The sequence below is a fragment of the Erithacus rubecula genome (assembly GCF_903797595.1).
Source record: "Erithacus rubecula genome assembly, chromosome: 15".
Classification (NCBI taxonomy): domain Eukaryota; kingdom Metazoa; phylum Chordata; class Aves; order Passeriformes; family Muscicapidae; genus Erithacus; species Erithacus rubecula.
In genome coordinates, this window is record NC_136667.1 from 5,293,271 (window position 1) to 5,319,241 (window position 25,971).

At 52.0% G+C, this 25,971-nt stretch overlaps 1 protein-coding gene and 1 long non-coding RNA gene across 2 annotated transcripts in view; one reads left to right on the plus strand and one right to left on the minus strand.

Annotated features, from left to right (window-relative positions):
- Positions 1-25,971, plus strand: part of LOC306808570 (SAP30-binding protein-like) — a 261,475-nt gene that overhangs the window by 191,087 nt on the left and 44,417 nt on the right. The window lies entirely within an intron of this gene.
- Positions 1,724-3,530, minus strand: LOC306808602. The gene is made up of 2 exons (XR_013776077.1): positions 3,259-3,530; positions 1,724-2,476 (listed from the first exon to the last, which is right to left on the minus strand). It is a non-coding gene; the product is annotated as an uncharacterized lncRNA (long non-coding RNA).

Consider the following 25,971-nt stretch of genomic DNA (forward strand, 5'->3'; position numbering starts at 1 on the left):
GAGGTGTCCCTGCCCATGGCAGGAGTGGGATGAGCTGAGCTTTAAGGTTGTTTCCCACCCAAACAGTTCTGGAATTCCATGACTCTACAACTTCCATGGATTTCCCATGTCTGCAGCCATTGCCTCACCCTGACTAATGGGCAGTGGCACAAAAAGAAGCAGTTTGCAGGGAATTTTGGATGGTCCAAGCCCAGTCTGGTGGCCTTGGCTCTCTGCTTGTTTACATGGAGACGATTGGTGCTGCTACATTTGTGTTTGGAGCACTGTGAGAAAGGCTGAAATCTCTCCAAACCTGTTTTTCTCTGAGAATTAGAAAACCACAAACAAAAAAAGAAGAAGAAAAGCTCACAAAAAAAGACAAACACAACCAGACTGGGGAGTGTTTTTATCCATGTTGATTTCCATGAAGCTCCTCTCTCACCTATTCTAAACCCAATATGAGCATCCCTTGGGGATGAATGGCTGTCAAAAGCTGGGATGCAATCAGAGGGTATCAACATCCCAGGGATCAGGAGAGGACCCTGCAGCTCCAGAATGGATCTTTCTTCCCTCTCTCCACCTCCAGCACAAGGTCTGTGGTGCCAGCACTGGGTTAAATGCCCAATTAGTCCCTCCCATTTCCCAGATAATTGCTGTGGTTGTTGCTGAGTGGGAGCCTTTGGGATCCATCAGCTCCTCCTCCAGCTGGCCTGGGCTGGCTCCAGGGCCACTTTTGGGGGCTGCCACTGCTGAAAAATCTGGCCTGAGATCCCTTGGGAATGGGAGTGCTGTGTTTGCTGCCTCCAGGGGATCCATCACCCCGGATTTTGGCTGGAAGAGGAGAGACAAAGGGAATTATCAGGACAAAACAGCCAAAGCCTAACGACCACAGGCAGGATGTAAGGATTTCTATGGAAAGATGATTAATAATTGAGGAAAATGCCAGCTCCTGGCTGATGCCAAACAAGGTTCCAGGGGTGAGAGCCTTTCCAGGTGTTGGGTGTGAGCTCATAGCTTGTCCCACATGTGGGAGATCTCACAGCTGGTGGGTGCATCCCATCCCTCCTGCTCCCACCATTCCCTCACCTCCCTGGGATGTGGGAAATGCTGAACCCACCTTTCCTCACCACTTGAACATGGAAAAGCAGCATCCAGCACCTCTTGCAACTTTGTTGGCAGGGAAAAGAGCAAGTGCCAGGGAATTTTGTTGGCAAAATTCTGGCACTGGTATTCGGGCTGAGCTTGGGCTGAATTCAGCCAAATTCCTTAATCCCTGAAAGTGGGGAAGCCTCCTCTCTGCCTTGGGCTTTGTGGTTGGTGTGTGGATCATACAGCAGAGGTGGCCCAGAGGCACACAAGCACTGTCACCCCAGATGTGCTCATGGCATGAACAGTATGAACTCCCTGCATGCTGCTGCTGCTGGTTTGATTATTGGACTTGGTGACCTTAAAGGTCTTTTCCAACTTTAACAATTCCATGATTTATAATTCCCCTCTCCCTGCACTTTTAGGCTTTAAAAACCTGTTTTTATCTGAGATGGTTAATGTCCCCTCCCAGCTCCTCCAGCAACCAGGTGAATGTCACCTGGTTTTACAGTAGAGGGGACATTTGGCCTGTGGAGAGTCAATGTCAGAGGCAGGGTCACACCCCGAGAGCCAGCCCGTCCTCTGCTCCCTGCAGCAAGGATTTTTCTTGGAGCAACATCCCCCCTGTGTGAGCTGGGGCTATAAAGAACAAATAAAGTGCTGTGCAAGCCAAAGGAAACGGCATCGTTTAAAATCTGCACAAGGTTAAAAGGCACGGGGAGGACATGGAATGTGCGGGTGGATGGCAGGAGAGCAGGCAGATCACACCCAGGGGCTGCAGAGCCAAACCAACAGAAGGAGCAGAGAAATTGGGCTCCTCACCTGCTCCGCTCCCAGGGGATGCAGAGCAGCGATCCCCAGGGAAGCGATGATGGATGGGTTTTTCCAGCGCCCCGCAGAGTCATCCCGAGCAATTAGCTGGGAGTGATGCCCTGCTGGCAGTGACAGCTCCCAGCGCTGCTCGCCCCGTCCGGCGCCTCCCCGGCCGCACAGCCGCTCCCGGGCTGAGCCCCGCAGGGCTTTGGGGAGCGTTTACAGCCTTTTGCTCTCGCAGCCCCGCAGGCAGGGCCTGGGGCAAGTTGCCTTCCCGAATTAGGCCACTGTCAGGTTTGGCGGCTGAGGTTTCAGTTCATTTTCTTCCTGGCTCGCTCCGAGCAGCCCCATGTGGATTCCCCGGCCAGGATGCAAAGTGTCTGGGCAGCGCTCGGTCGTGCTCCCTGCTGAGCTGTTAACACTGATTTTCCATGAATATTCAGGACTGCGAGAGGCATCCAGGATGCTCCTGCAGTCAAGGCTCACTGGATCTTGACTCTGTTGCTGTCATTGGCTTTTTGGACAAAGCAGCCTTTGGCTCCCTCAGAGAAATATTTTTATTTCCCTACAGAGTCTCCGGGTGTGTAATGGGAGAAGGCTCATCCAGAAAGGGAAAAACCATAAAGTCATGGAATGGGTTGGGTTGGAATTGACCTTAAACATCATCCAATTTCACCCCCTGTCATGGGCAGGGACACCTTCCACTATCCCAGGTTGCTCCAGGTCATTCCACCTGGCCATGAACACTTCCAGGGATGGATGAGCCACTGCTTCTCTGGACAATTCTTCCCAATATTCCATCTAACCCTGCCCTCTGGCAGTGGGAAGCCTTTCCCTGTGTCCTGTCACTGCAAGCCCTTGCTCAAATCCCTCTCCAGGGCAGGAATGAGCTCAGGTAAGGTTCCATCACCAGCAGGATTTGTTTCCCAGTGGGATTGGGATTGGGCATCTCCCAATTCATTCAGCACTAATCCTGGAGCCTGGCTGGAATGGGGTGTCCATAACGAGCCCCCCAAGAGCATTCCCCCAGGAATGTCAGTCTGGACCCCCCTGCCCATATAGGGGTCATGAGGGCTCCTCCCTGCTGTGACTCTGCTCCAGAGCCTTCAACTTGCACACAGGCAAGGTCCTGAGCAGTGACTGCAGAGTTTTGCTCCCCAGCCTGTCATTCCCTGGCTGTCTGCTCCCAGCCAGCCCTGCTTTCCCACCTCAGCCTAGCTCCCAGTACATGGGAACCGCTGGATGGAACCAAATTTTCACTTGCTTTTGAAAAGCCAGCAGGTCCCATTGCCAGGAAAAACATTTACTGACAAAATAGTCATGGATCTATTTCCCTTTCATCAGGGCGAGGGCGGCAGTGCCGGTGGGGATGTTTCTTACCCAAAATTCAGGAATCACTGTCACTAAAATGGGAACCCAGTGTGTTTCAGACTGGTCAGGCAGCCAACACCCATCAACCCCCTGGAAGCAGCCCAGGGCTAGTGGGGACAGCCTTTGGCTTTGGTGGGCTTGGAATGGTTGTTCCTCTGAAAGCAGAGCTTCTGTTTAGTGGTTTGCCCTCAATAAAAGAGATTTTCCTGTCATTGCAGAGGAATTGCTGCTGAGCCTGGACTCAGAATAGTTCAGAAGTTGGTGCCATGAGCTCCTGAGCTCAGCCTCTCCAGGGTCCTGCCCCAGCCTGGGATTCACCTCAGGAATTATTGAGCTCTTCCTATTTCAGAGCTGTCTCCTGGTTGGAGATTGACATCCACCAAGACCTGCTCCTGGTTCCTGCCTGTCCTGCTCCTCTTGCAGACGCTGGAGCAGGATCTGGACAGTGATGGGGAGAGAGGCTTTCACATGGACCCACCAGAGCTGCTGCTTTGGGGGAAAACAGGAATATTCATCCCATCAGTGCTCCTTTCCTCTGGGATACCCCAGACTCCACCCCCAGCCTCATGAAGAACCATTAAGGTTGGAAAAGCCCTCCAGGTTTATCAATTCCAACCTCTGCCTGATTCTCACCTTGTCACCAGCCCAGAGCCCTGAGTGCCACCTCCAGTCATTCCTTGGACACCTCCAGGGTTGGGGACTCCAAATCTCCCTGGATAGTCCAAGACTCCCTACATTCCTCCTTCACCCCTCTCTTCCCTTTCTCTATCCTCATGTGGATGCACCCACACCCTGACCTTTCTTTGGGTGAAATTCTCTGTTATTCCCATGTTTATTCCTGCTGAGCAGGATTCTTACCTCTGCTCCTGCCAGCCTTAAACCCCCCATTCCCCTTCCCTCTGGCTTTGGGGTCAGCTGAGTCTTGGATCAGGAGAGCTGCAGGTTCCCAGCTGCTCTGGGAGAGGGTTTGGGGAGCATCCCGTGGTTTGGATGATGTCTGGGTGTCTGCCTTGCTCCATGGCCTGGCTGAGGAGCTGCACCTCTCCAAGGGCACTGACTCAGGCAGGGCTGGCATCTCCACAAGCACCAGGCACTGGCACGGGAAGTGGATTTCAGCTCATTAATCCCTGGCCACATCCACCTCCCTCCCTCCCTCAGCTGGTTTTTCCAGGAGCCTCATCCAAGTGTGATCTTGTCGCTGTGTTTGCAGAGGTTTGGCAAGGGCTCCTGCCCTGGGCTCCCTCCCCTTGCCCACTCCTTGCCCTTTCATTTGTTGGCTCTTCCCTATGTTCTCTATTTTTCTCCTCTGTTTTTCCTTAGTTTCCATGTGTCCAGACACACTGGAAGGGAAATTGGCTCCTGTCCCATTCCTGACCCTGCTGTGCAGAAGTGGGGGATGAGCACGTTGCTCATCCCTGTCACAGCTCAGAGGAGGAGACCCAAAATGCATCCCAGAAAACTCCATCTTTCTGGGGGTGCATCCCCTGGGGGTGCAGCCCCTCTGGCATCACTCCCCCATGGAATGCAGCCTTCCCTCTGCCCCATGTGGTGTCTGCTCTGCCTGGGGATATCCTGCCCTACAGAGATGTCCAGGGTCCTGAGGTACAGGAAAAATCATTTTGCCCCCTAAAATTAGGGAATATTTTGGCTAGGTCTCAATCTGGATTAAACCAGCTCTGAAAGAGAAGGCAAAGCAATGATAACTCTGGGCAGTGTCCTGATTTCCACAGCAGAAATTCCAAAGAAATTCCAATTCTCCCCTCTCTGGCATTGCCATATTTGTTGACCAGACACAGCAGACAAGGAAGAGGATTGGAAAATGGGGTGATGAAATGCAGAGTGCAGCAGGAATGATGAGTTGGCATCCCGGCTGGGGAGACATGGAGAGCAAGGAGAGTAATTCCAGTGAGTCAAATGCCCTTCCCTGGCCCCAGGCTAAAATCCAGGGAGGTTGGGAAATATAAAAGGAAAGGGGAGGGAGGGAGCACCCTCAAACTCAAACAGAATATTCAATGTTTGCTTTAGGTGGTGGCAATTTTCCTTGTCCCTCTTCCTCTCCAGAGAAGAATTAACCTCAGGATGAGAAGTCCAAGCACTTTGTGCTAAAAATGCCAGTCCCAGTTAAGTCTGGTCTTAGCCCAAAATTGCACATAGTTTCCATCTCATTGGAACTGCTGTTTCCAGTCAATGAGGCTTCACTCCAGTTACACACAATCCTCAAACTGGTTAAAGGAAGAAATTCCCCCCCTGCTCTTCCCTGTGCATCCCAGCTCATCCACCCTGCCTGGAAAAGCTGAAGAGGGAAGATTTTTTGTCAAATTTAAACAATGGCTTCTGGGAAGAACCATGGCATGTGTTCTGCAGCAAATCCAAGGGGATGACCACAAGATTCCCTCTGGCTCTGTGCTCTGGGAAGCCATTGTTTGGGATGTGTTGCAGGGCTGTTTGCCTTGGCCCAGCGTGTCATCCTCTCTCCAAGCTTTGAATAGGCTCTGCTGGAGAGAAGCACTGGAAAAGTCTGTTCTCCATTTGCTCTTGGCATTCGTTTGGTTGTTTGTTTGTTTATCTCTTTGGGATTATTTTAAGGACCTCGAGGTCCCCCCAGCTCCAGAGGCAGGACCTCCATGTGCTGCACGGATGTTCCTTCTCTGGCAGCTCAGGATGGGGAAGGTCACGTCCCCTTTGTCCCACTGCCTGACCTGGATGTGCTGGCCCTGCTCCTCTGTGTCCTGAAGGACCAAGGGCTCTCAGCATCCCTACAGATCCATTTCCACTGGGTGAACAATCCTTGCTGCAACCCTGGCTGCTCCAGGCTGTGTCCCAGTATTCCCACTGGCAGAGGATAGGGTCAGATGGGATATTGGGAGGGAATTCTTCTCTCTGATGGTGCTGAGGACCTGGCACAAGGTGCTCAGACAAGCTGTGGCTGCCCCTGGATCCCTGGAAGTGTCCAAGGCCAGCTGGGATGGGGCTTGGAGCACCCTGGGACAGTGGAAGGTGTCCCTGCCCCTTCCCATCCAAACCATTTTGTCATCCTGATCATGGAGCCTCAGGCTCCATCTCTGCAGCCTCTCCCAGAGGGACAGACTCCAAGCTGTGTCCTGGGGTTTGCAGAGTTCCCCCACCCTGTCCCATTTCCCTCTCCCAGGCAGGACCAGCTCCTCCCAGCTGATTCCCAGCTATTTGTCTGAGCTCCCACGAGATCCAAGCCCTGGGGAGCCTGGCACAGCCCCAGGCAATCTGCTCCAGTGGTTGCTATCCTTAGAAAGGATTTGTAAACACGAATCTGGATCTTTTCTGTTGCAATCTCAGACCATTGTCGGGTCCCAGCCAGGCAGCTCCAGCTGCTTTGCTCTGAGGGATGAAAAGCTGGGAAAACCTGATGCTTGAACAGGGTCTGGCTCTGCCCAGATCCCCACAAGCATCTGAGGAGGTCAACCTGCTGACATCCCAAAGAATCACAGAATTGTGGAATGGTTTGGGTTGGAAGGGACGTTTCAAGGTCATTGTCTTGCACACCTTCCACTATCCCAGGTTGCTCCAAGCCTTGTCCAGCCTGACCTTGGACATTTCCAGGGATCCAGGGGCAGCCACAGCTTCTTAGACATTCTGTGTTCCTTCCCAACCTAAACCAGGGGGATTTCTCAACTCTGCCTGGAGGAAACCTCGTGTCCAACCGCCAAGGAAAGGTTTGGATCTCAGCTGCTCTGTGCCCTCAGAGGGGCTCAGGAGGTGTCCAGGGTGGGAAGCAATCCCCCACATCCTGCCTGGTACTATCCAAGCTGCAGCTGAGGGCAGGAGCAGCAGCGATGCTGACCACGAATCCCTCTGGAAATAGCAAAGGGAAGGAAGCAGCAGATGGAGAAAAGGAGGAGCGAGACAGCACGAGGGAGAATAAGTGGCTGTGCATGAGGAGCTGGGAGGAGTGGAGAGCAGAGGGAGCTGTAATTAGGGCAGGTTTGGTTGTGTGAATTTTGCTGGGTCTGCAGCAGGAGGTTGCCCAGCAGCTGCACAAATGATTTATTACACGCTCACTACATCTGCCCTGTAGGAAGGTAAATAAAATGTACACAGTGTCCCATTTACTCAGACAATCAGGGGGATATGACCCAATTTCTCTTTGACTTCTGTGTTTTCCTCCCCGGGATGAGCCCCCGGGGCCCCCCAGAGTCACATTTATCCCCCTGCCCTTGCCGTCAGAGAGATCCAGGGGGGCACAGCTGGGATTAACCCCCCCACCCCATCCTGCACCTCCGGCAGCACCTCCCCCTGTCACCGGTGAGCTGCGACAAGCAGGGACACCCGGGAGGTGCCAGCCCCACCCCGGGAACCCGCCGGCACCATCTGCCTGGGGGATTAGGGACGCTCCTCCTCTGACAGGGGCAGAGAGAGCCACAGGAGCATCATCTGGCTCTCACATCTGCCCGAGCTGCGGGGAGGGGGCTCCGACCCCCCTTCGGAGGAGAAAGTGCTGTGTGAGCAGCGGGAGCTGCATTTTCCATGGGTTTGCTCTGTCACTCAGCAGGTCTGGGGGAGATAAGGGCCCCTGCACCCTGGGATCCGTTTGCTGATATCCCAGATCCAGCCTTTGCTGAATGTGCAGGTTTTGGCCGCACTGTTCCTGGGAAATTTTTTTTTTTTTTTTTTCCAGCTCTCCTTGTTAAGGCTCCTCCGGCCTCCCCAGCAGGCAGCCCCGGGCAGGCAGGAGGCAGCTCCAGCCCTGCAGCCACCCGGATTTGTTACAGATGTCGGGCAGGGAGAGGTGGCACATGGCCAGAGGGGCCATGGGCAACCCAACGGGCATAAAGTGGCCATTGAGCTAAAACCCCTCTTGGAATGATTCAAGTTCAAGGATTTGGCTGTGCAAAGAAAGAGCCTGTGGGCCATGAGCTTTTGTGAATCCCATTTCCACAGGACTTTAAGCAAATATTCCCTGGAATCGTGTTGTGCTCGGTGTTTGGTTTATCTGCCGGGCTTATCCTGCTGCATGCAGGAAAACACAGCTGGAAAACCTTTCTGGAGGGCTGGGAGCAGCACATGGGGCTGCTGACAGCCTTGCCTGGCTTCCCAGCGCTCCGGGATGGCCACTAGCATCAACCCCTTCCCCAGAGGGTGCCTCTTGTCCGCTCCTGCACCCAGATGTTCCCCCAGCTGTGCCAGGGCACTGTTCCTTAGCAACAGCTGAAGGATGCGCTTTAACCCCGTCCCCAGCGCAGCCCTCCCTCCTGGCGAGTCCTGAGGGGGAATGGGCACCGTTCCCATCAAAACGAGGATTTTTTTTTTTCCCATTTCATCCTTCTGCTCCATAATTTTGGGCTGCTTCAGAGCCAGGGAGCTGCTCAGTCCTGGAATGAATCCCGGGGCACATCCCGGAGCCGCTGCCCCTTTTCTCTCTGCTCACTCCAGGCTCCTTCCCCTGCTCCACGCTCCCGCTCCTCCCACAGCCCGAGGACAAAAACCTAATTGCACGACATAAATTATAGCAACTCTCCAAATAAAAGCCCAGGCAGAAAAGGCTGCGGCTGGATGGACACTTGAGGGCTATTAGAAGATGCATAAATTCCTTTCCTCGGGTTTTTTCATTTTTACATGTCTAATTACAGTGAAAGGAGCCTTTCAAGGGCTGCTCAACTGCCAGGGCTCTCCGCAGCCCCTGGCAACTGGAGCGGGAAGAGGTGGCAGGGTCGGACACCCCCGTTTACCTTGGAGGGAGCCTGGGGCTAAACAAATGCCAAGGGCTTGGGAAGGAACCGCTGCATTCCCTTGATCTCCCCCGGGAACCTGCAGCGGTTCCCTGGGCACCCATCACTCCCAGGGAGATGTCTGGGCCATTGTGGTCCTTCTTTATTTATCTGACGCTCCTCAAACTTTAATTAAAGATGTCTCCTCGGGGTGTGCTTTAGCTCCACATTGAAGATGGACTGGCTGGAGAAAATGAAAATAAGCAGCGTTCCTGAGCACTGGGAATAAAAACCAGGAGGGGGATGATGGAATTTGATGGTCTGGCTCCCCCTCCTCCCAGTGCTCTGGCCATGGAGAGCACAGATGTGCCAGGGTGGCTGGAGGGAACAGGAAGGACCTGGGATCCACCAGAGGGGAATTTCAGGCTGGGATGGGGAGAAAAGCCCTTAAAGCAAGAGAAATGCAGCGGGGTCAGAGGGCAGAGCTGCTCCCTGCTCAGAGCACCCAGCGCCTGACGAGCTGCTGGGATAATTAGGGGCAATTTATACCTCCAGGTCAGGGGTTCACTCTGCCTTGTCATCGATTTTGAGGTGGGTGATAAACTGCCGGGAAAACAGAGCTGTTGGGATAACACGGGAAATGTCCCATTAGAGGGGGAGCTTCTGGAGGAAACGCTGCCATCAGAGCCCCTCAGAGCCCCCCGTGGCTGTGACCTGGGCAGGACCCCCCTGGTTTTATTGTTACTGTCCCCCCACCCCTGGGGCTGGCAAATGTCCCCTCTGAGGCTGTGCTGCTCTCCTTCCCACGGGGGGAAGGTGTTGGGATGCAGGACATCACTGTCCTCTCAGTCCAGGAGTGACTCCAACACTTTTGGGAAGCAGATTTAAGAAGGCAGCCCCAGGGTCACGCTCACACTATCTTCAGGGACACTGATTTTTCTGCCTGGGAACCTGAAAACAAATCCAGGGAAGTTTTGCACCTGCATTTGTCACTGCTGCTGAACAGGCTTTGCCTCCTGGTCCTGGATCCATGGACAGGATGATGCCCAGGGCTGTCCTGATTGCAGGTGGAGGTGCTAAAGGTGTGCAGGACATGGATTCACCCTCAGTCCATCCTGCTCCCGTGTTTGCTCTGCTCCAGAAGCTGTGGAAAAGGGAAGCCCAGGCAAGGGGAGCTCTCCTGCAGGGAAGGGGCTGTCCCTTGGCTCACAGCTCTGATCACAGATGCAGATCCTGCTGCTCCCGGTGAGCACAGCAAGAGCTTAAATATGTTTGTTCCGTGCCTTTCTTTGCAAACTGCTCCAGCAGGTAGAACAGTTCCCAGATTTATTCCTGAAGCCAAAGAAAAGCAGCTGCAGGAGGGAGCTGGGTGTGTGAGGCAGCTCAAGCCCTGCTTCTGCTGCAGGGCACGATGAGCTGTGCCCCTCATCCCGGGATGCTGCCCCGGATTTGATTGCACTGATGTGATTCCACTCTGGATAAGCTGCCTGAGCTGGAGCCTGGCTGTGCTTCCTCTAATTAAAGGTGTCAAATTATGCCCCAGACTGAATTCAGCAGCAGCAAAGTCCTTCCCGAGTCCATGAAATCATCCAGACCCTTTGCCATGAAATTCCAGGAGAGGTGATGTGCTCTGAACTTCCCAGGCTGACAAGTGCCCTTTTCACCCAAAGAGGTCTCAGACAATTAAATGTGACCTGGCTCGTTGTGTTCAGAGTTAAAATTGCTCCATCTGTGGCTCATGGCTCATCACAGCCCCTCAAAAACCAGGTGCTGATCCACAAGTCTTGGAATCTGCAAGGAGGGGGATGGAGCAGTGCTGTGCTGCATCCCAGAGCTGGGAACACAGCTGGACATTGTCACAGCCTTCCTGGCACTCCTCTGTGTCACTCTGGGTGATGTCCCACCTTTTAGAAACGATCCTTGAACTGATGGAGACAGAGAAGCCTCAGACACCATGGGCAGGGTGGCAGGAGTCAGGCACTTCCAACCACAAAGATAAAGGAGAGTCATTCCTGCAAATGGATTCAGCAAAATAGACAAAACTCACCGGGTGAATTCTTTGCTGGAAGTGGGAATGGGGTACCTGGAGAGCTCCATGTCCCCCAAAAAGCTTGGGTTAGCAGATCCCACTCCCTGAGCACTCAACTCATCCCCTCTGTGGTGACAGATTTATGAGGATGCTCCTTTTGTGCCATTAAACATACTAATAATAATAAAGGAGAGGGAACGGAAGTGTGTGGGTTTGGAAAAGGGACTCTAGAGCCTGGAAAGCCACCCCTGAGCTCTGGCACAGTTTGGAGAAGCCCCTCATGGTATCCAGTCCCTGGGTGGTCTGTGCCTCTTAATTACAGGGTTAATGCCACGTTACGATCAGGAGAAGTTTCTTAGCCTGATAATGAGTGGGAAGCAGCTGTAGCCTGGAAAATGGAATAATTGCAGAGTGGAGCAGTGTAATTATAAGGTGTGGATCCACTGCCTCCATGTTTACCTAGAGGAGACAAAATCCCCTCAGAAGCTGCAGCCGTGGCAGCAGCTGGAGCTGCTCCTTGCAGGGAGGTGTAAGTGTGTAGTAAAGGGGGAGTAAGGACAAATCCTGGCTTGCTTCAGTCACTGGGCATGTGCCAGAGCTTGAGCTCAGGTGGACTCAGAGCCAGCAGCACCCAGCCCATGCTGGATGAGCACCATTCCATCTTCTGGGAAGCTCATGGATCCATGGAGCATCACTGTGGCAATCCCAGCTTGGACACAGCATCATGGGATGGGTTGGGTTGAGAGGGATCTTAAAGCTCATCCCAGGTTGGGTTGGAAATATCTTAAAGCTCATCCCAGGCTGGGTTGGAAATATCTTAAAGCTCATCCCATTCCACCCCCTGCCCCAGGTCTTAAAGATCAGCCCCATTCCACCTTCCCTCATCCCAGGTTGCTCCAAGTGCTATCCAATCTGGCCTTGGACATTTCCAGGGATGGGGCAGCCACAGCTTCTCTATGCCAGGGCCTCCCCACCCTCATTGTAAAAACTTCTTCCTTCCACACGCTCATTCTCTCATTTTCATTCTGGGAAAAAGCTGTTGCCAACTGTGTTTTTTTTCCTCTGAAAAAGAGATTTGGCTGAATCCAAACATTTGTTGCAGTTTTGCTGGGTCTGCTCAATTATTCTGCACTTTAAAAAGACAAAATATGCCAATGTGGAAAGTGGGTCAGGTTTGAGATGAGTGGCAGTAACAGAGACTGAAGCACAGCTGAGCTGTTCCAGCAGCTCTGACTCTCTCCTTGAGATCCCAATGTTCTCCTTGAGATCCTGCAGCCAGCACAAACTTGCTCCAAACCTATCCCAAGCTCCACTGCCTGTGCAGCCTTTGGAAATGTTTTCTGATCTTTAATAATGACCCTGTGCTGGTGTCTTTTGTGGTGAATGGAATGGAGAGCAGAAAGGGAAGGTGAGAAGAACCTGTTCCTAATCCTTTCCTAATTCTTCCCTAAACTTTCCCTAACCTTTCCCCTTCCCTAACCCTTCCTAACCCTTCCCTTTCCCTTTCTTAGGCCTGTGATCCTCTCCTGCTGCTCATCAGCTGGAAAATGGTTCAGGCACTGAATTCTGTGATGAGAGGGAATTTTGCATGGCCCAAACATTTCCCAAACATTCCTGGACACTATGCTTTTCCCCATGGCAGATGTCCAGTGGTCATCACTCTCCACCAGGTGACATCCCATCCTTCAGCAGCATCTTGTATAATCCCAGAACATTTGGAAAGGACCTTAAAGCCCATCCAGCTCCACCCCCTGCCATGGGCAGGGACACCTTCCACTATCCCAGGGTGCTCCAAGCCCCTTCCTACCTCCACTTGGACACTTCCAGGGATCCAGGGGCAGCCACAGCTTCTATGGGCACCCTGTACCAGAGCCTCACCACCCTCATGGTAAAAACTTCTCCCCAATATTTAATTTATACTGAATCTCCTTTGGGTTGATATCTGTGCACTGAATGTTTTCTGTGCTGGCAGCTCCACCAGCACCCAACCCCTGAATCCAGCCCTGCCTCCCCAAGGAACAGGAGCCCCTCATGCCTGGGGGTCCTGAGGACAAAACCAGGGGTGTGTGACTGCAGCAGGGTCACTGAGATGCCTCAAGAGCCCCATCCTGGCAGAGAGCCCCGTGCTCCATCCCTGTCTCACCTTCTCCCCAGGGATCCCTCTCAGCTCCCAGAACTCCTGCACTGGTTTAAATTGGGCTGTTCAGACCCCAGGGCAGGAAAAGCAGGAGAAGGCAAGCAAGTGGCTGATTTAATTCCCCATTCCCACTGGAATCACTGTTTTATTGGAGGTTGAAACAGGTAAATCCAGCATGGAACCACAGCCTGTGCCAGGGCTCTGCTCCGGAGGCAGCAGGAGTTTCACCCTGATCACTTTTACTCATTACCAGCATCTCCAAATCCCTCTAAATTCCTCCTGTCTCTCTCCTTGATTTCCCCCTAGTCCTGCATGCTGAAGTCTGCAGAATCCCTGCCTTCCCTGTCCATTAAGCTTTTAACACTCCCTGCATTTCCCGACAATGCTGCTGATCCCATTACAGCTCCTTAAATGTTAATTTTTATTGATTCCATGCACGGACATAAAAAACCCACCCCCATATACAAACACCAGACTTATATTGAGATACATATTGATATTTAGCAAGTGGTTCCCGGAGCTGCAGGCTACTGGAAGTTGGTTACTGGGACTCCAGGGAATGGGGGAATCCTTCCCAGTGGGAGGGAGGCTGAAAGCAGAGCAATTCCATCAGCAAGAGCTCAGGAAGCAAAGGGATTTTCCTCCAGGCATTCCCAAGGAAAAGGACTTGAGCTGCTGGGCTGGATTGAATCTGAGGTGATGGAGGGGTGTGGCACCAGGGAGGAAGGAATTTCTGCTGGGATGAAGCCTTTGCTCACCTCATGGCCAAGCACACAGTGAGCATCCTGCACCCATCCTCCCTCAGATCCTTCAGAAGAGGTGGATTTCCCTGGAAAAGGGGCTGCTGGCCTCAGGGATTAGGGAGTTGTTGGGTTCTGTGTGGTGGGTCATGGCAGCAAAGCAGAGAAATGGCTTTGTTAATCCTCTGCCTTTGATTCCAGTACTGCCCCTTTGCAAACACAGCTTTAATCTCCAGCCAGAGAGCCCCACGAAGGAAAACGAAGATGTTCAAATAGAAAGAAGCTGAGGATGACCCCAGCAAGAGACATTGAGTGTCTTCAGCCAGCCCTGCCCCCTCCCAGCTGCTGGGGACCCTGTGCAGGTGTCACTCAGCTCTGTGAAAACTCATTCCCATTTTCTTTATCTGGAGAAAATAACCTGCCCTGGCTCTGAGCTGCTCTCAAAAAGTGTCAGTGTCACCTGCCACAGGGCAAAGCTTTATGTGGGGACCTTGCAAAGGGAATGAACTTGGTGCTTGGATTTATGTTGGAATGAGAGGGGATATAAGGGAGCTACAGGATCCTTGCTCGGACATTCAAAGTGAATCCAAGAGGGATTGGAAGCCAAATTTTTACCTGCCATCAGTTTTCTACTGCATGAGCTCCATCCAAGCCCTCTGTGTGTGATCCCTGTGCAAAGGGGCTGGGTTTGGAGCAAAAGAGGGGAGATTGAAGGTCAATATTAGGAGGAAGTTGCTCCCTGGGAGGTGGTGAGGCCCTGGCACAGGCTGCCCAGAGAAGCTGTGGCTGCCCCATCCTTGGCAGCATCCAAGGCAGAGGGTGGAACAAGATGAGCTCTTCTATCCCAAACCATTCTGGGATTCTGTAATTTTTTGGGAAGAGAATGGCACATGATGAGCTCAGGAGAACTGTGACATTTGGGGACAGGGCTGCGCCTGCTGTGGTCCTTTGGCACTGCTGTGGGGCTCCACAGAGCTGCAGCAGCATTGATGGCTCTGTTTCATGGCTCTGCTGAGTGTCGGGGGGAGGAGAGATGGCAGCAGCTTGATTTTCCTGAGAATGATCCATTTAGAGAGCGATGGCTCAGCCAATCCTTTGGGAAAAGCCCGGGGGCCTACGTGCAGCCACAAGTGTTATTGAAACTTTCAGCTCCAACACCAGCTCCCATCCATCATTTCTGCCTGGCCTTCCCAGGGCCCCTCCTCCTCCTCCCACAAATATTCCCAGAGCAAACTCCACTGACCCTCTGAAGGTCCCTGTTCACCTGTTGCATGGCACACTCCGGGCTCATCCTCTGGTGTTGGAAGGGTTAAATCCTGCCTGCCCCGAGGCCACGCTTCACTTGATAATGTCATCAGCTGGTGACAGTGTTAATGAGGGGATCAGGTGCAGGAGGCAGCTGCATTACCCTGGAGAGAGATGAGCTGTGTCCGATTGTAACAGGGATCTTCCTTCCTTCCTTCCTTCCTTCCTTCCTTCCTTCCTTCCTTCCTTCCTTCCTTCCTTCCTTCCTTCCTTCCTTCCTTCCTTCCTTCCTTCCTTCCTTCCTTCCTCCTTCCTTCCTTCCTTCCTTCCTTCCTTCCTTCCTTCCTTCCTTCCTTCCTTCCTTCCTTCCTTCCTTCCTTCCTTCCTTCCTTCCTTCCTTCCTTCCTTCCTTCCTTCCTTCCTTCCTTCCTTCCTTCCTTCCTTCCTTCCTTCCTTCCTTCCTTCCTTCCTTCCTTCCTTCCTTCCTTCCTTCCTTCCTTCCTTCCTTCCTTCCTTCCTTCCTTCCTTCCTTCCTTCCTTCCTTCCTTCCTTCCTTCCTTCCTTCCTTCCTTCCTTCCTTCCTCTTCCTTCCTTCCTTCCTTCCTTCCTTCCTTCCTTCCTTCCCTTCCTTCCTTCCCTTCCTTCCTTCCGTCCTTCCTTCCTTCCTTCCTTCCTTCTCCTTCCTTCCTTCCGTCCTTCCTTCCTTCCTCCTTCCCTTCCTTCCTTCCTTCCTTCCTTCCTTCCTTCCTTCCTTCCTTCCTTCCTTCCTTCCTTCCTTCCTTCCTTCCTTCCTTCCTTCCTTCCTTCCTTCCTTCCTTCCTTCCTTCCTTCCTTCCTTCCTTCCTTCCTTCCTTCCTTCCTTCCTTCCTTCCTTCCTTCCTTCCTTCCTTCCTTCCTTCCTTCCTTCCCCCACCTGTGACATCCCCTGTCCCCCTCCTGTGCCATCCCTGCCACTCTCCTGCTCGTTTAACACACTGGGAATATTTTCAATAGATATTTAAATCCCTGCATCTCTTTAGGAGGTGAAGGCTCCATCCCTCCCAGTATTCCCAGTGCTCCCAGACAGGCAGAGAGTGCTGGGCTGGGGAACTCACTGCTGGGACCTGCTGGTGTCCCCTCTCTGAACACAGGATGAAGTCACCAAGTGCTTTTTCCATCTGGCTCTGCTGATCCAGGTGGGAGGTTTGTGTGGGTGGTGGTGACTTGGACACTCCCCTGGGAGCTGAGCAGGGCTGGGGGTTCCTGGGACAGGAAATGGGATCTGGGCAGGGGAAGCAGGAGAGGAGGCAGGAGCAGTTCTGGCTCCCTTGGCAGCATCTGTACCTGGTGTTCCAGAGCCACCTGAAAAACTTCTCATCCTGGAAGAGTCCAAGGACAGTGGATGTTGTCCCTTGCCATGGCAGGGGATCCTTTCCAACTCAAACTATTCCCTGATTCTGTAATTCCACTGTTCCTTGAAAAGCTCAGGAGCTCTGAATGAGAGGTGACCCTGGGACAGCACCAGGGTCTCAAACCTCCTGCAGAGACCTCCCAGCATTGCTGCCAGGGGACCCCACCCCACCAGCTGGAGAGCAGGGAGAGCACAGCAGCAGAAAAAGTGGTTTCCCAGCTGGAAGTGGAGCAGGCTGGATGAGTCCCAGCGGAAAGCCCTGAGGAGCCCTTGGAGGGTGGGGAGGGAGAAGAGCAGGCAGGAGAGGCTCTTGTGCAGAGCATGGATTTAAACAAACAAACATCAGGCAAAGGGTGGGATTGGAGAACTCCTTCAGTTGAGGTTTCCATGAGTGCTTCCATGAGTACACAAACCAGGCCAGCACGAGGAGTTTGTCCCTGTATTCCTTGTTCTGCACTTTCCCAATAAACATCTCATGGCAGGATCCTTCAGTGAACTGGGTTCAATGGGGACAGCAGGGACATCTCACGTTGTTGTCAATTGTTTGTGTTCTGCTGGTGCTGGGAGAGCTTTGCTGAGTTATCCAAAGAAAAATAAGCTTTTCCAAACACATGTTTAAAGACCCAAAGTACTGCCATGGCCTCTCCTGCTCTCTCCATCCTTGCCTGTGCCTCCTGCATCCCTTGGGATCTGCTGGCAGTGAGGACACAGCAGGTTCCCCTCCCTCCTTCCCCTGAGCACCATTAGGGCTTCAGCCTCTTCCTCCCTCTGATTTGGGGACCCTGTTGTCCACTCCTGTTCCTTATCTTCTCACTGTCACCTCTTGCTGTCCTCTCACCCATTTGGAGATGTTTCCCTGCTGTGGGGGTCCTGAGGAGCCATGTCCATGTGCAGTGACCCTGGTGAGACTCAGAGGGTTGGGGCAGGAATGGAGCAGCCAAGCCTGGGAGATGCTTCCCATTGGAGCCAGGCTGCCCTGGCAGCCAACCTCGAGTCATTGCAGCTTCCTGGCTCTTATTCTGTGAGTTGTTAAAGATGTCCCTCAGTTCCACCAATACAAGGAATTTTTGATGCATTTTAACTGAGCTGCTGCTTCCCAGACGTGTTCTCTGCCCAAGAACATCTTATTTCCATCATCCTTTCACCACCCTATTACCCTCATCTTCCCCCTTCCCGACTTGGTTACAAACCAACTTGGAAATCTCAACCTCTGAGCCAGCACCTAATTTTTAATTAATGTCCTCCTCTTCCCCCCCAGACCTGCCGGGCTTTGCTGACACTCCTAGCATCCCAAAGAGGCTGGAGAAGCAGCTGAGGGGGCCGTGCCCACCTCCCCCTGTTCCCACACTCCTAACACCTCCGGATCCTTCCCGGCTCCCGGTTTGCGTTTCCCCCGCGCTGCCGGCTTCTCCCGGCTCGGCTCTCAGACAGCTGTGATGGATCAGTGACAAGCTGCCTTTGTGTCCTCCTCTTGCACAACAATAGATACTCCTGTCTGTTTATACAAGTTTGAATTTGTCCCTATAAATACGGGGTGGAAGAAACAGTAGACTATAGATTGCACCCTGACAGCTGAAAGATTAAGGGAATCCATTAACTAAACCAACTGCCTGGAAATCTTATGCAGAACATACACCTGAAAGCCATTACTGCTGTCCTGTCATGCTGCTTTATCTCTTTATTTAGGACCCTTTTTGTTTGGTTGAGGGGTTGCTGTTTTTTCTGCTTTTTTTTTTTTTTTTTTTTTTTTTTTTTTTTTTTTTTTTTTTTTTTTTTTTTTTTCTCCTCCAATAATATAAACTTGTTCTGGAGTAACAGAGGAGCCCTTGATGAAGTATCTAAGTATTTTCTGCTGAAGAATTTATGAACTCGGAGCCAGCACTGTCCTTGCCAGATCCCATGGAGCGGGAGGGGAGGGGGCACTCGCCTGTCTCGCAGTTTGTGCAGTGAATGGCCTTGGCTCGGGTTTCCGTGCACTGAACTGTTTGCTTTGCTCTCATGGGCGACTCTGCCTCACTTCAATCTCTGGCTGCACTTAACCTTTTTTCACCTGAATTCTCTCCCTCCCCTCCCTCCCTCCCCACCTCTCCCTGCTTTCCAAAGCCCACCCTTCAAGTTCACGAGTGCAGCAATCGCTCGGCTCTGCCGGAGCCGGGCGGGATCCTGGCTCTGATACTGTTGAAGTCTTTTTCTTTTTTTTTTTTTTTTTTTTTTTTTTTTTTTTTTCCCTGCCGGTCTATTCAGGAATGCACACAATGCCCGTCTCCATAGTGCCCGTGCAAGCTCCTTGTCTCCACCAGCACCACGCCTGCTCCTCTCCGGCCTCCTCCCCTCTCAGGGCTCTTTCTGCACCTTGCTGGGAGCCAAAATTCGGGAAAGGAATAGCAGAGACCTGCAGCTCTTCTGAAGCCAAAGTCATTTCAGACTGACAGAGTTTAGAGGAGAGATTGGGAAGGAATTCTGCCCTGTGAGGGGGGTGTCTCAGGTTTCCAAGATGTGGCTGCCCCATCCCTGGAAGTGTCCAAGGCAAGGTTGGACAAGGCTTGGAACAACTTGGGATAGTGGGAGGTGTCCCTGCCCATGACAGGCGGTGGGATGGGATGGGTTTTAAGGGCCTTTCCAACCCAAACCATTCCATGATTCCATTCTGAGTCTGGTGATCCTCTCCCACTCCCACCCAACACGAGAGGTGCAGGGCAGGAGTGTGCACAAAATCACTGGTTGGCTTTTGGGAGCTGCTTGCCTGGGAAAACAGAGGTTGAAACCCTCCCCGTTCCCCTTTTTCCTCATTTTTCTTCCCCTCTCCCAAGCCGTGGGAGGCAGAGCCTCTCCAGCAGCACTGCAGCATTGCTGATGTGACCTTGCAGTTAACAAATTATTTCTGCCCGATGTTCTCAGGCTCATCTCAGACGGTGACATTGAGAGTCCGGTTCTTTCCACTGTCATCCCGGGTAGCTGTGCCCTTGGTTTGAAATCCCAGGATGGGGCAGTGGTGGGAAAGTTTTGCCACCCCGCTGTGGCAGACCCCTCCCTCCGTGCCCATGGTGAGTGATTAATGCTCTCCCCAGGCAGGAATAAAGTTTCAGGAGCTGCTATTGTCAGGGGAACAGGAGCGGCTCCCATCCCGCTGGACAGATAGTAACCCTGGAAACGGCGGATACACCGGGAAAGGGTTTGGTGGGCAAGGGGGCACGGGGGGAGATCCCATTCAAGCCCATCCCTGGGTGTCACCGAGATGTGAAGGGCTTAAAAAAAGAGTTTCAAAGTTAAGGCAGCTGTAAATGAGATGGGGAATTTTCGGTTTTTTCTCCCGCTAAGTTTGTCCAAACTCCCATTGAATGCTGCTGGGTTGGATCCTGCCTCAGCATGGATCGTGCCTGCTGGGACACCGATGAGTTGGGAGAGAGATGTTCCTTATCAGATGGAAGCAAGAAGAATGGAGTTTAGGGGTGGAGAGGCAGGAATGAAGGATGGGAGGATGCAAGTGAAGAAGCTGCAATTGTGGAAAATCCCAAATGAATCCACAAAAGAAAACCCACCGTTTTCAGGAGGCTTTGGGATTCTGGAAGGATCCATGTCCCTGCTCCATGGCTATGCAAAAGCTCTAAAAATGTCCTGGAGCACCTCTGCCAAGTTTTAAGCAGGGAAGAGACTGGATGAACAGCCATGGATGCACCATCAATGGCTGCTGCTTGCAAGTTGTATCTGGGTCTTCCACCAATGGATGGATGTGTTGGAATGTGCTTGCAGACCTTTGGTGAGGTTTGGGAACAGCTCAAAATGGACATCAGTGGGTCAAGGCTTCTCCTGGAAGTGTCCATGGGTTTTTAGGATGGGATGGGTGTGTTTGAAGGCGTGGATGCTGTTTGGGGTTTGCTGGGGAGCTCTGGGAGAAGCTCAGCCTCACAGCTGAGCAGATGCAGATCCTATGATGGTCCTTCCTCCAGACCAACCACCAGCTACCCTGGAGGGTGTTTTCCACCTGGGACAAAGGGCTGGAGATGGAAAGATGAGCCCTGTGCTGCCAGAGGACTCCCCTATAAATCCAGTTGTGCTGGAGAGGGCTCCATGCAGATCGGGCTCGTTTGGGCTGTGCTGGGGGGAAATGCAAGAGGTCGGGAGAGCCGGGGTTGCCAGGCAACACTCCCTGTATATTGGGAAGATAAATCCCACAATAATGGAAAGAAGAGATCCTTTCCTCGCCTGTTGTTTATTTCTCTCTTCCTCCGTGACTCGGCTCGCTCGGATCCCCGCTGCAGCTCCAGGGAACAACGTGACCTTTTCCTGCTCCAAAGGACCAACAGGTTTATCCTTGGTGATGAAAACTGGGATTTTTTGGATCTGCTGGGGCGGAGGGCTGGTGGAGACAGGCACGCCTGGTTTTGGGAGGAAAAGGGATTGTGGGAAAAGCCAATTCCTTATCTCCAGACACATCCCACTCATGTACCACTTGCTTTTGGCAAACATTTGCGTGTTTGCTCTTTCCCTGTCTCCAAGGAAGCGTTTTGTGGTCCTCTGAACGGGGGCTGAGGGTGGTGCTGGGCTTTGCCTGGATTGAGGTTGCTCCGTCAGCACCAGGTGACTGATTCCATCCCTCTGATCCCATCTCTCGTGATTCCAGCTCAAACACAGCTGGAGCTCCGAGCACCCTCAGCGAGCTGTTTGCAATCAGCCAAGAAAAAAGCCGGCAGACAAGTCTCCCGCTCCGGGTGTTTAAACACTTCCCTACAACAAGAAAAGCTGGAGGAAATTGTGATGATGAGAGAGACCAGAATTGGAGGCTTAATTTATCCCATCTATCATTTGCTCCGACTCGTTCAGCCAGCTCGATTTTCCATCAGTGCTTTTCAGGGATGCAACTGGGATGAGGAGAAGAAGAGACAAAGTAGGATGAGGATGCAGCTTGGGGAGCAGTTGCTGAGCACACTCTGCTGTGGCAGTGCCCATCACCCTGGCCTGGACTGGCAGCATTCCCAGGAAACCTCCATCCCTGTGAGTGGTGACCTTCACTCAGAGGTCAAACTCAATCTTGAAGGTTTTTTCCCACATTAATGATTCTATGGTGAGAAAAATCCCAAAGACTGCTGATTCCCCTTCCCACCACCACTCTCTCCATCCATCAGGAAGAGGAACCAGGGCCAAGCCATCAGATTCTGGTGCTGCTCCTGGGAATTGTGCCATCTCTGAACTTGCTCAAAGTTTGGACTTGATCTTGGAGGCATTTTCCAACATTAATGATTCTGTGGAGAGGAAAACCCCAAAGAATGGTGGTTTCTAACCCCACCACCCCTCTCCCTATCCATCAGTCAGAGGATCCATCCCAAGGCTGGTCTGGAGCCATTGGATTCTGGAGCTGCAGCTCCTGGCTCCACTCATTTTTGTCTGCAATTAGCTTGGAGCAGCATGGTAAATATTTCATACCTTAGAGCAAAGGTTGTTTAATTTTTCATTCTCTTAAAGCTGCTCATGAATGTTTTAAAGAGCTGATCTCCTTGGCTGGAATGGGAATGGGAAAGCACAAGAGAGGTGTCCTGCAGCTCCAGGTTTGGGAGTGTATCCAGTGACCCCTCACCCATGGTGGATCTTAATTGAAGGTGCTGATGAGCCCGACTGGAGCGGGATGTTGAGCAAAGCATCTTTACAGAATCTGCTGCCATGTGAAATAAATGCCTCCAATATCCCTGTCCAATCCTATTTATCACAGCAGGAATTAAATTGTCCTGTATCCCACAGACTCAGCAAGAGGACAAACCCCCAGCTAGTGTGTCATGGCATTTTCTGTTCTGGGGTTTTTGGGAGCTCCTTCAAGTTTCACCATTGCTGGGATCTGCCAAAAATGCCATTTCCTGAAGCCAGTGCTTCTTCTCACTGTCATGTTGAAGGTGGCCCTGCCCATGCAGGGCTTGGAACCAAGTGTCTTCCAACCCAACCCACTCCAAGATTCTGAATTTCTGGGATGACCACCTTCTTTCTTCTCCATTTCCCATTCTCCAGGAAAGAAAGCCAAGAGCAACTCTGCTCATGACATTTGCCACCCAGGCTCTTCATTCTGGAATTCCCTGGACTCAGATCCTTGCCTGCCTCCCTGCAGGATAAGCTGATGGCAAAGTGGGTTGGATGAACCCAAATTAAGACTTCAGGAAAGGACTTGGGAATTAATCCCAGCTGGGAACTCAAGCATGCAGGATGTGCTCCCACAGCTGAGTTCCCTCCCTCCCTCTGCCCACATCCTCAGGCACTTTAACAGGAATAGATTCCCAAAGCCTTTAGCACCCATGCATTCAGCCAGCTCCTTCCACTTGTGTTTTGCCGACCTGTTTTTATTGCACAAGCAACAAAGGAATGCACAGTCCTGGCAGGGAGCATGTTTTTTGGAAGTCTTCCCTGGAAAAATCTCCCCTTTTCTTCTCCCTGCTTTTTCCTTCCTGAGGTAGAAGCCCCATCCCCGGCAGTTCTCAAGGCTGGGTTGGATGGGGCTTGGAGCAGCCTTGGTTGTACGGATTGGACCAAGTTGAAAGGTCCCTTCCAACCCAAATTATTCCCAAATTATGATCCCTTTCCCACAGTTCCAGCAGCTCTGGAAAGAGAAGGGATGTCACAGGTGTCCTCCCAAACCTGTGTTCTTTCCCTGTGCTTCCCTGTCCTTGCTGAGCTGCCTCATCCAGCCTGATCTGGGGAACATCCCTCAATCCAGTGCTCTCTGCTGCAAACCTTCGGAATTCCTTTCCTCATCAGAAGTGGAGGAACACAGTGAAATAGGGGAAAAAAGAAAGGAATACATAGGATAAAGGGCAGAAAAAGGAGGAATACACACATTAGAGGGAACAAAAAGCAGGAATATACATGATAAAGGACTTAAAAAGGAGGAACACACACGATAACAGGCTCAACAAGGAAGGAATGCGCATGACAAAGGACAATTACCAGCAGTAATGAATTGCCTGGGATCTCTTATCAGATCTGTTATCTCCTTTCTTCTTCACTTTCCCTTGTTTGGGATCTGCCCAAGTGGATTCCCTGTATTTCATCTCTCACACGGATGATCCTCACAGGCTGTGCTGTCCCAGGGCACTTTGGGGTGATGTGACAGACTTTGACCAGGCTCAGGGGCGGTTTTCCAATCGAATTCCAATAGTCTGGACGTCCAGGGATAACTAAATTCCTGGTTGGAGTTCGACTGCTTCCAAAACCAGGAATTCAGATCCTCTGCTCCCGTTTCCCAAGCCATTGTATTAACACAGAACTGCAAGAAAACCCCCATGAAAAAGTTATCCAATGAATGCTGAAGCTGGGATGAGCTTTCCTGAGCCTCCCCTGAGCCCTTGGAGCATTTGGTGGCTCTGTCACAGAAGGACTTTGAAGAGAGTTTTGTGGTTGCCCCTCCCTGATGGTTCTGAATCCACACGGGATGGAGGTGACAGCACGAGGGGTCAGGAGCAGGGATGCTCTGAGGTGTCACCATCTGTCCCCTCTCCACACCCTGAGGCCACACGGGATGTGAGGAGCAGGAGACGTCACAATCCCTCTTCTATGTGTCCAGAACTGACACTTGTGTCCTGTTCAGAGAATTCCTGGTGTAAGTTGCACTTAGATTTCCATTCTATTCCCTGGGGCAGGAGCGGGTAATCAGCCCTGGAACTCTGAAACGCTCGGAGCTGCTGGGATTTTGGGAAGATTTCTGTTTTGCGGGAAATAACATGCAATTTGGGATGCAGATGATGGTTTGGCATGCAGGGTTTAGGAATCCTGGATCCACACCGTTGTCACAAGGAGCAGGGAGCCCAGGATGGGCGAGGAGAGGGGACCAGCCTGTTCTGACACCTCCCCGCACCGACGGCGCACGGAGCCGAGTCAGATGGCAGAGCCAGCGGAGCTTTGGGGACACTGACCAGGAATTCCTAATGAATGAAATCACCCCGTGGCACCTGGTGTGGTATCTGCAGCCTGCTCCGTGTGTGCTTTCCATGAATCCATTAATTACCGACTGAGTCTCGGAGCGACATTAACAAATCATCAGGATGCGTTTGTCTGCACTCCCTCTGAAAGCTCCCATTTGGAAATCTGATTAGGATCGGATCATTTGAATCAGTGACCAAGGAACACGGAATTCCTGTCCTCCCTCTTTGCCTGAGTGATGCAGGCACACGGCCCTGAGTTCGGGCAGCTCTCCATAACCTTTTCCTGGAAAATCAAAGAATGGGCATGTGAGGGGTTCATCTCCTGCAGGGCTGGGACACCTCGTCCAAAAATCCCTTTGAAAGATTCAGCTCATGCTGGGTTCGAGCAGCAAAAAGGGATGAGAAAGGAGTCAAAGACAATAAACAGGAGGACAAAATGCTCTGGAAGGCAGTGAGGAATGTATGTGATGGTTTAGTGTGACCTGGGATCTCCAACAAACAATTCCAGCAGCGGGGAAAGGTTTCCCACCAGGAGGCTTCATTGAGTGCTTGTCCCAAATCATCCTCACCTCAAATGCCAGCGCAGAGTCCTCTGTGGAGGGACAAACGCTCTCATCCGAGGAGGAACAAACACACGGATCCAGACCAGATTTTTTACTTCACCTCCCCTGCCTGAAAATCTGCTGCTCCCAAAGTGTCAGACAGGGAAGAGACTCCCCTTTGTCTCTTCATTCACTGGGAAGAATCCATCATCCAACACTTTTCACCTGCCTCAGTCACAGGTAAATCCCACACCAGATTTTTTTTTTTGCACTCAAACCCTTCACGCTTCCTCTCACCTCCCTCGACGGGACAAATAAAGCTCCATAATATGCAAAATCCCTGATTTTTTGAATTCCTTCCACTCCAAGATGTCTTTTGGCAAGGAGCCTCCTGCAGAAGGGATGAGCCCCATCTGTGCCAAAATGCAACTCAACCCCCCGCTCGCAGCCCTGGGTCGGATTTTGATCATAACTCTGCTTTGAATACATGGAAGCATTAAAAAAAAAAAAAAAAAAAAAAAAAAAAAAAAAAAAAAAAAGGGTGGAGAGGACATTCAATGGAAAACCAAGAGCTTTGAAATGTGAGCTGGGCTCGGGCAGCACCGGGGGCTGATGCGGAGCAGCCTCGCCGCGCTCCCGGCGCTGTCCCGCCGCTGTCCCTGCGCTGTCCCGGCTTTGTCCCAGCCTTCTCCCGGCTCTCCTTGCCGCTGCCCCGCCGAGAGAGCCTTTTGTCTTTCCAGCAGACTGGGGCTGAGCTTCGTTTGCAAGAAAAACCCGAGTTTTCTTTGTATTTTTTTTTATTTTTTTTTTTTTTAATAATCTGCCATTTATTATTTTTTTTCTATATCTACATAAATACTGCAATTCTTTGTGGGTTTTTCCCCCCCCCCCTCTCTCCGCTAACAAATGCTCCAGTGTCTTTTCCAGCATAAAGGGGTGGAGGAGGGAGAAGCACAACCCCCTCCTTCCCAACCAAACCAGCAGCATATTTGCACTGGTTAATTTAATCGGGAATTAATGCCATTAGCGGATTAAACACGGCAACAGCCCCGGCTCCCGG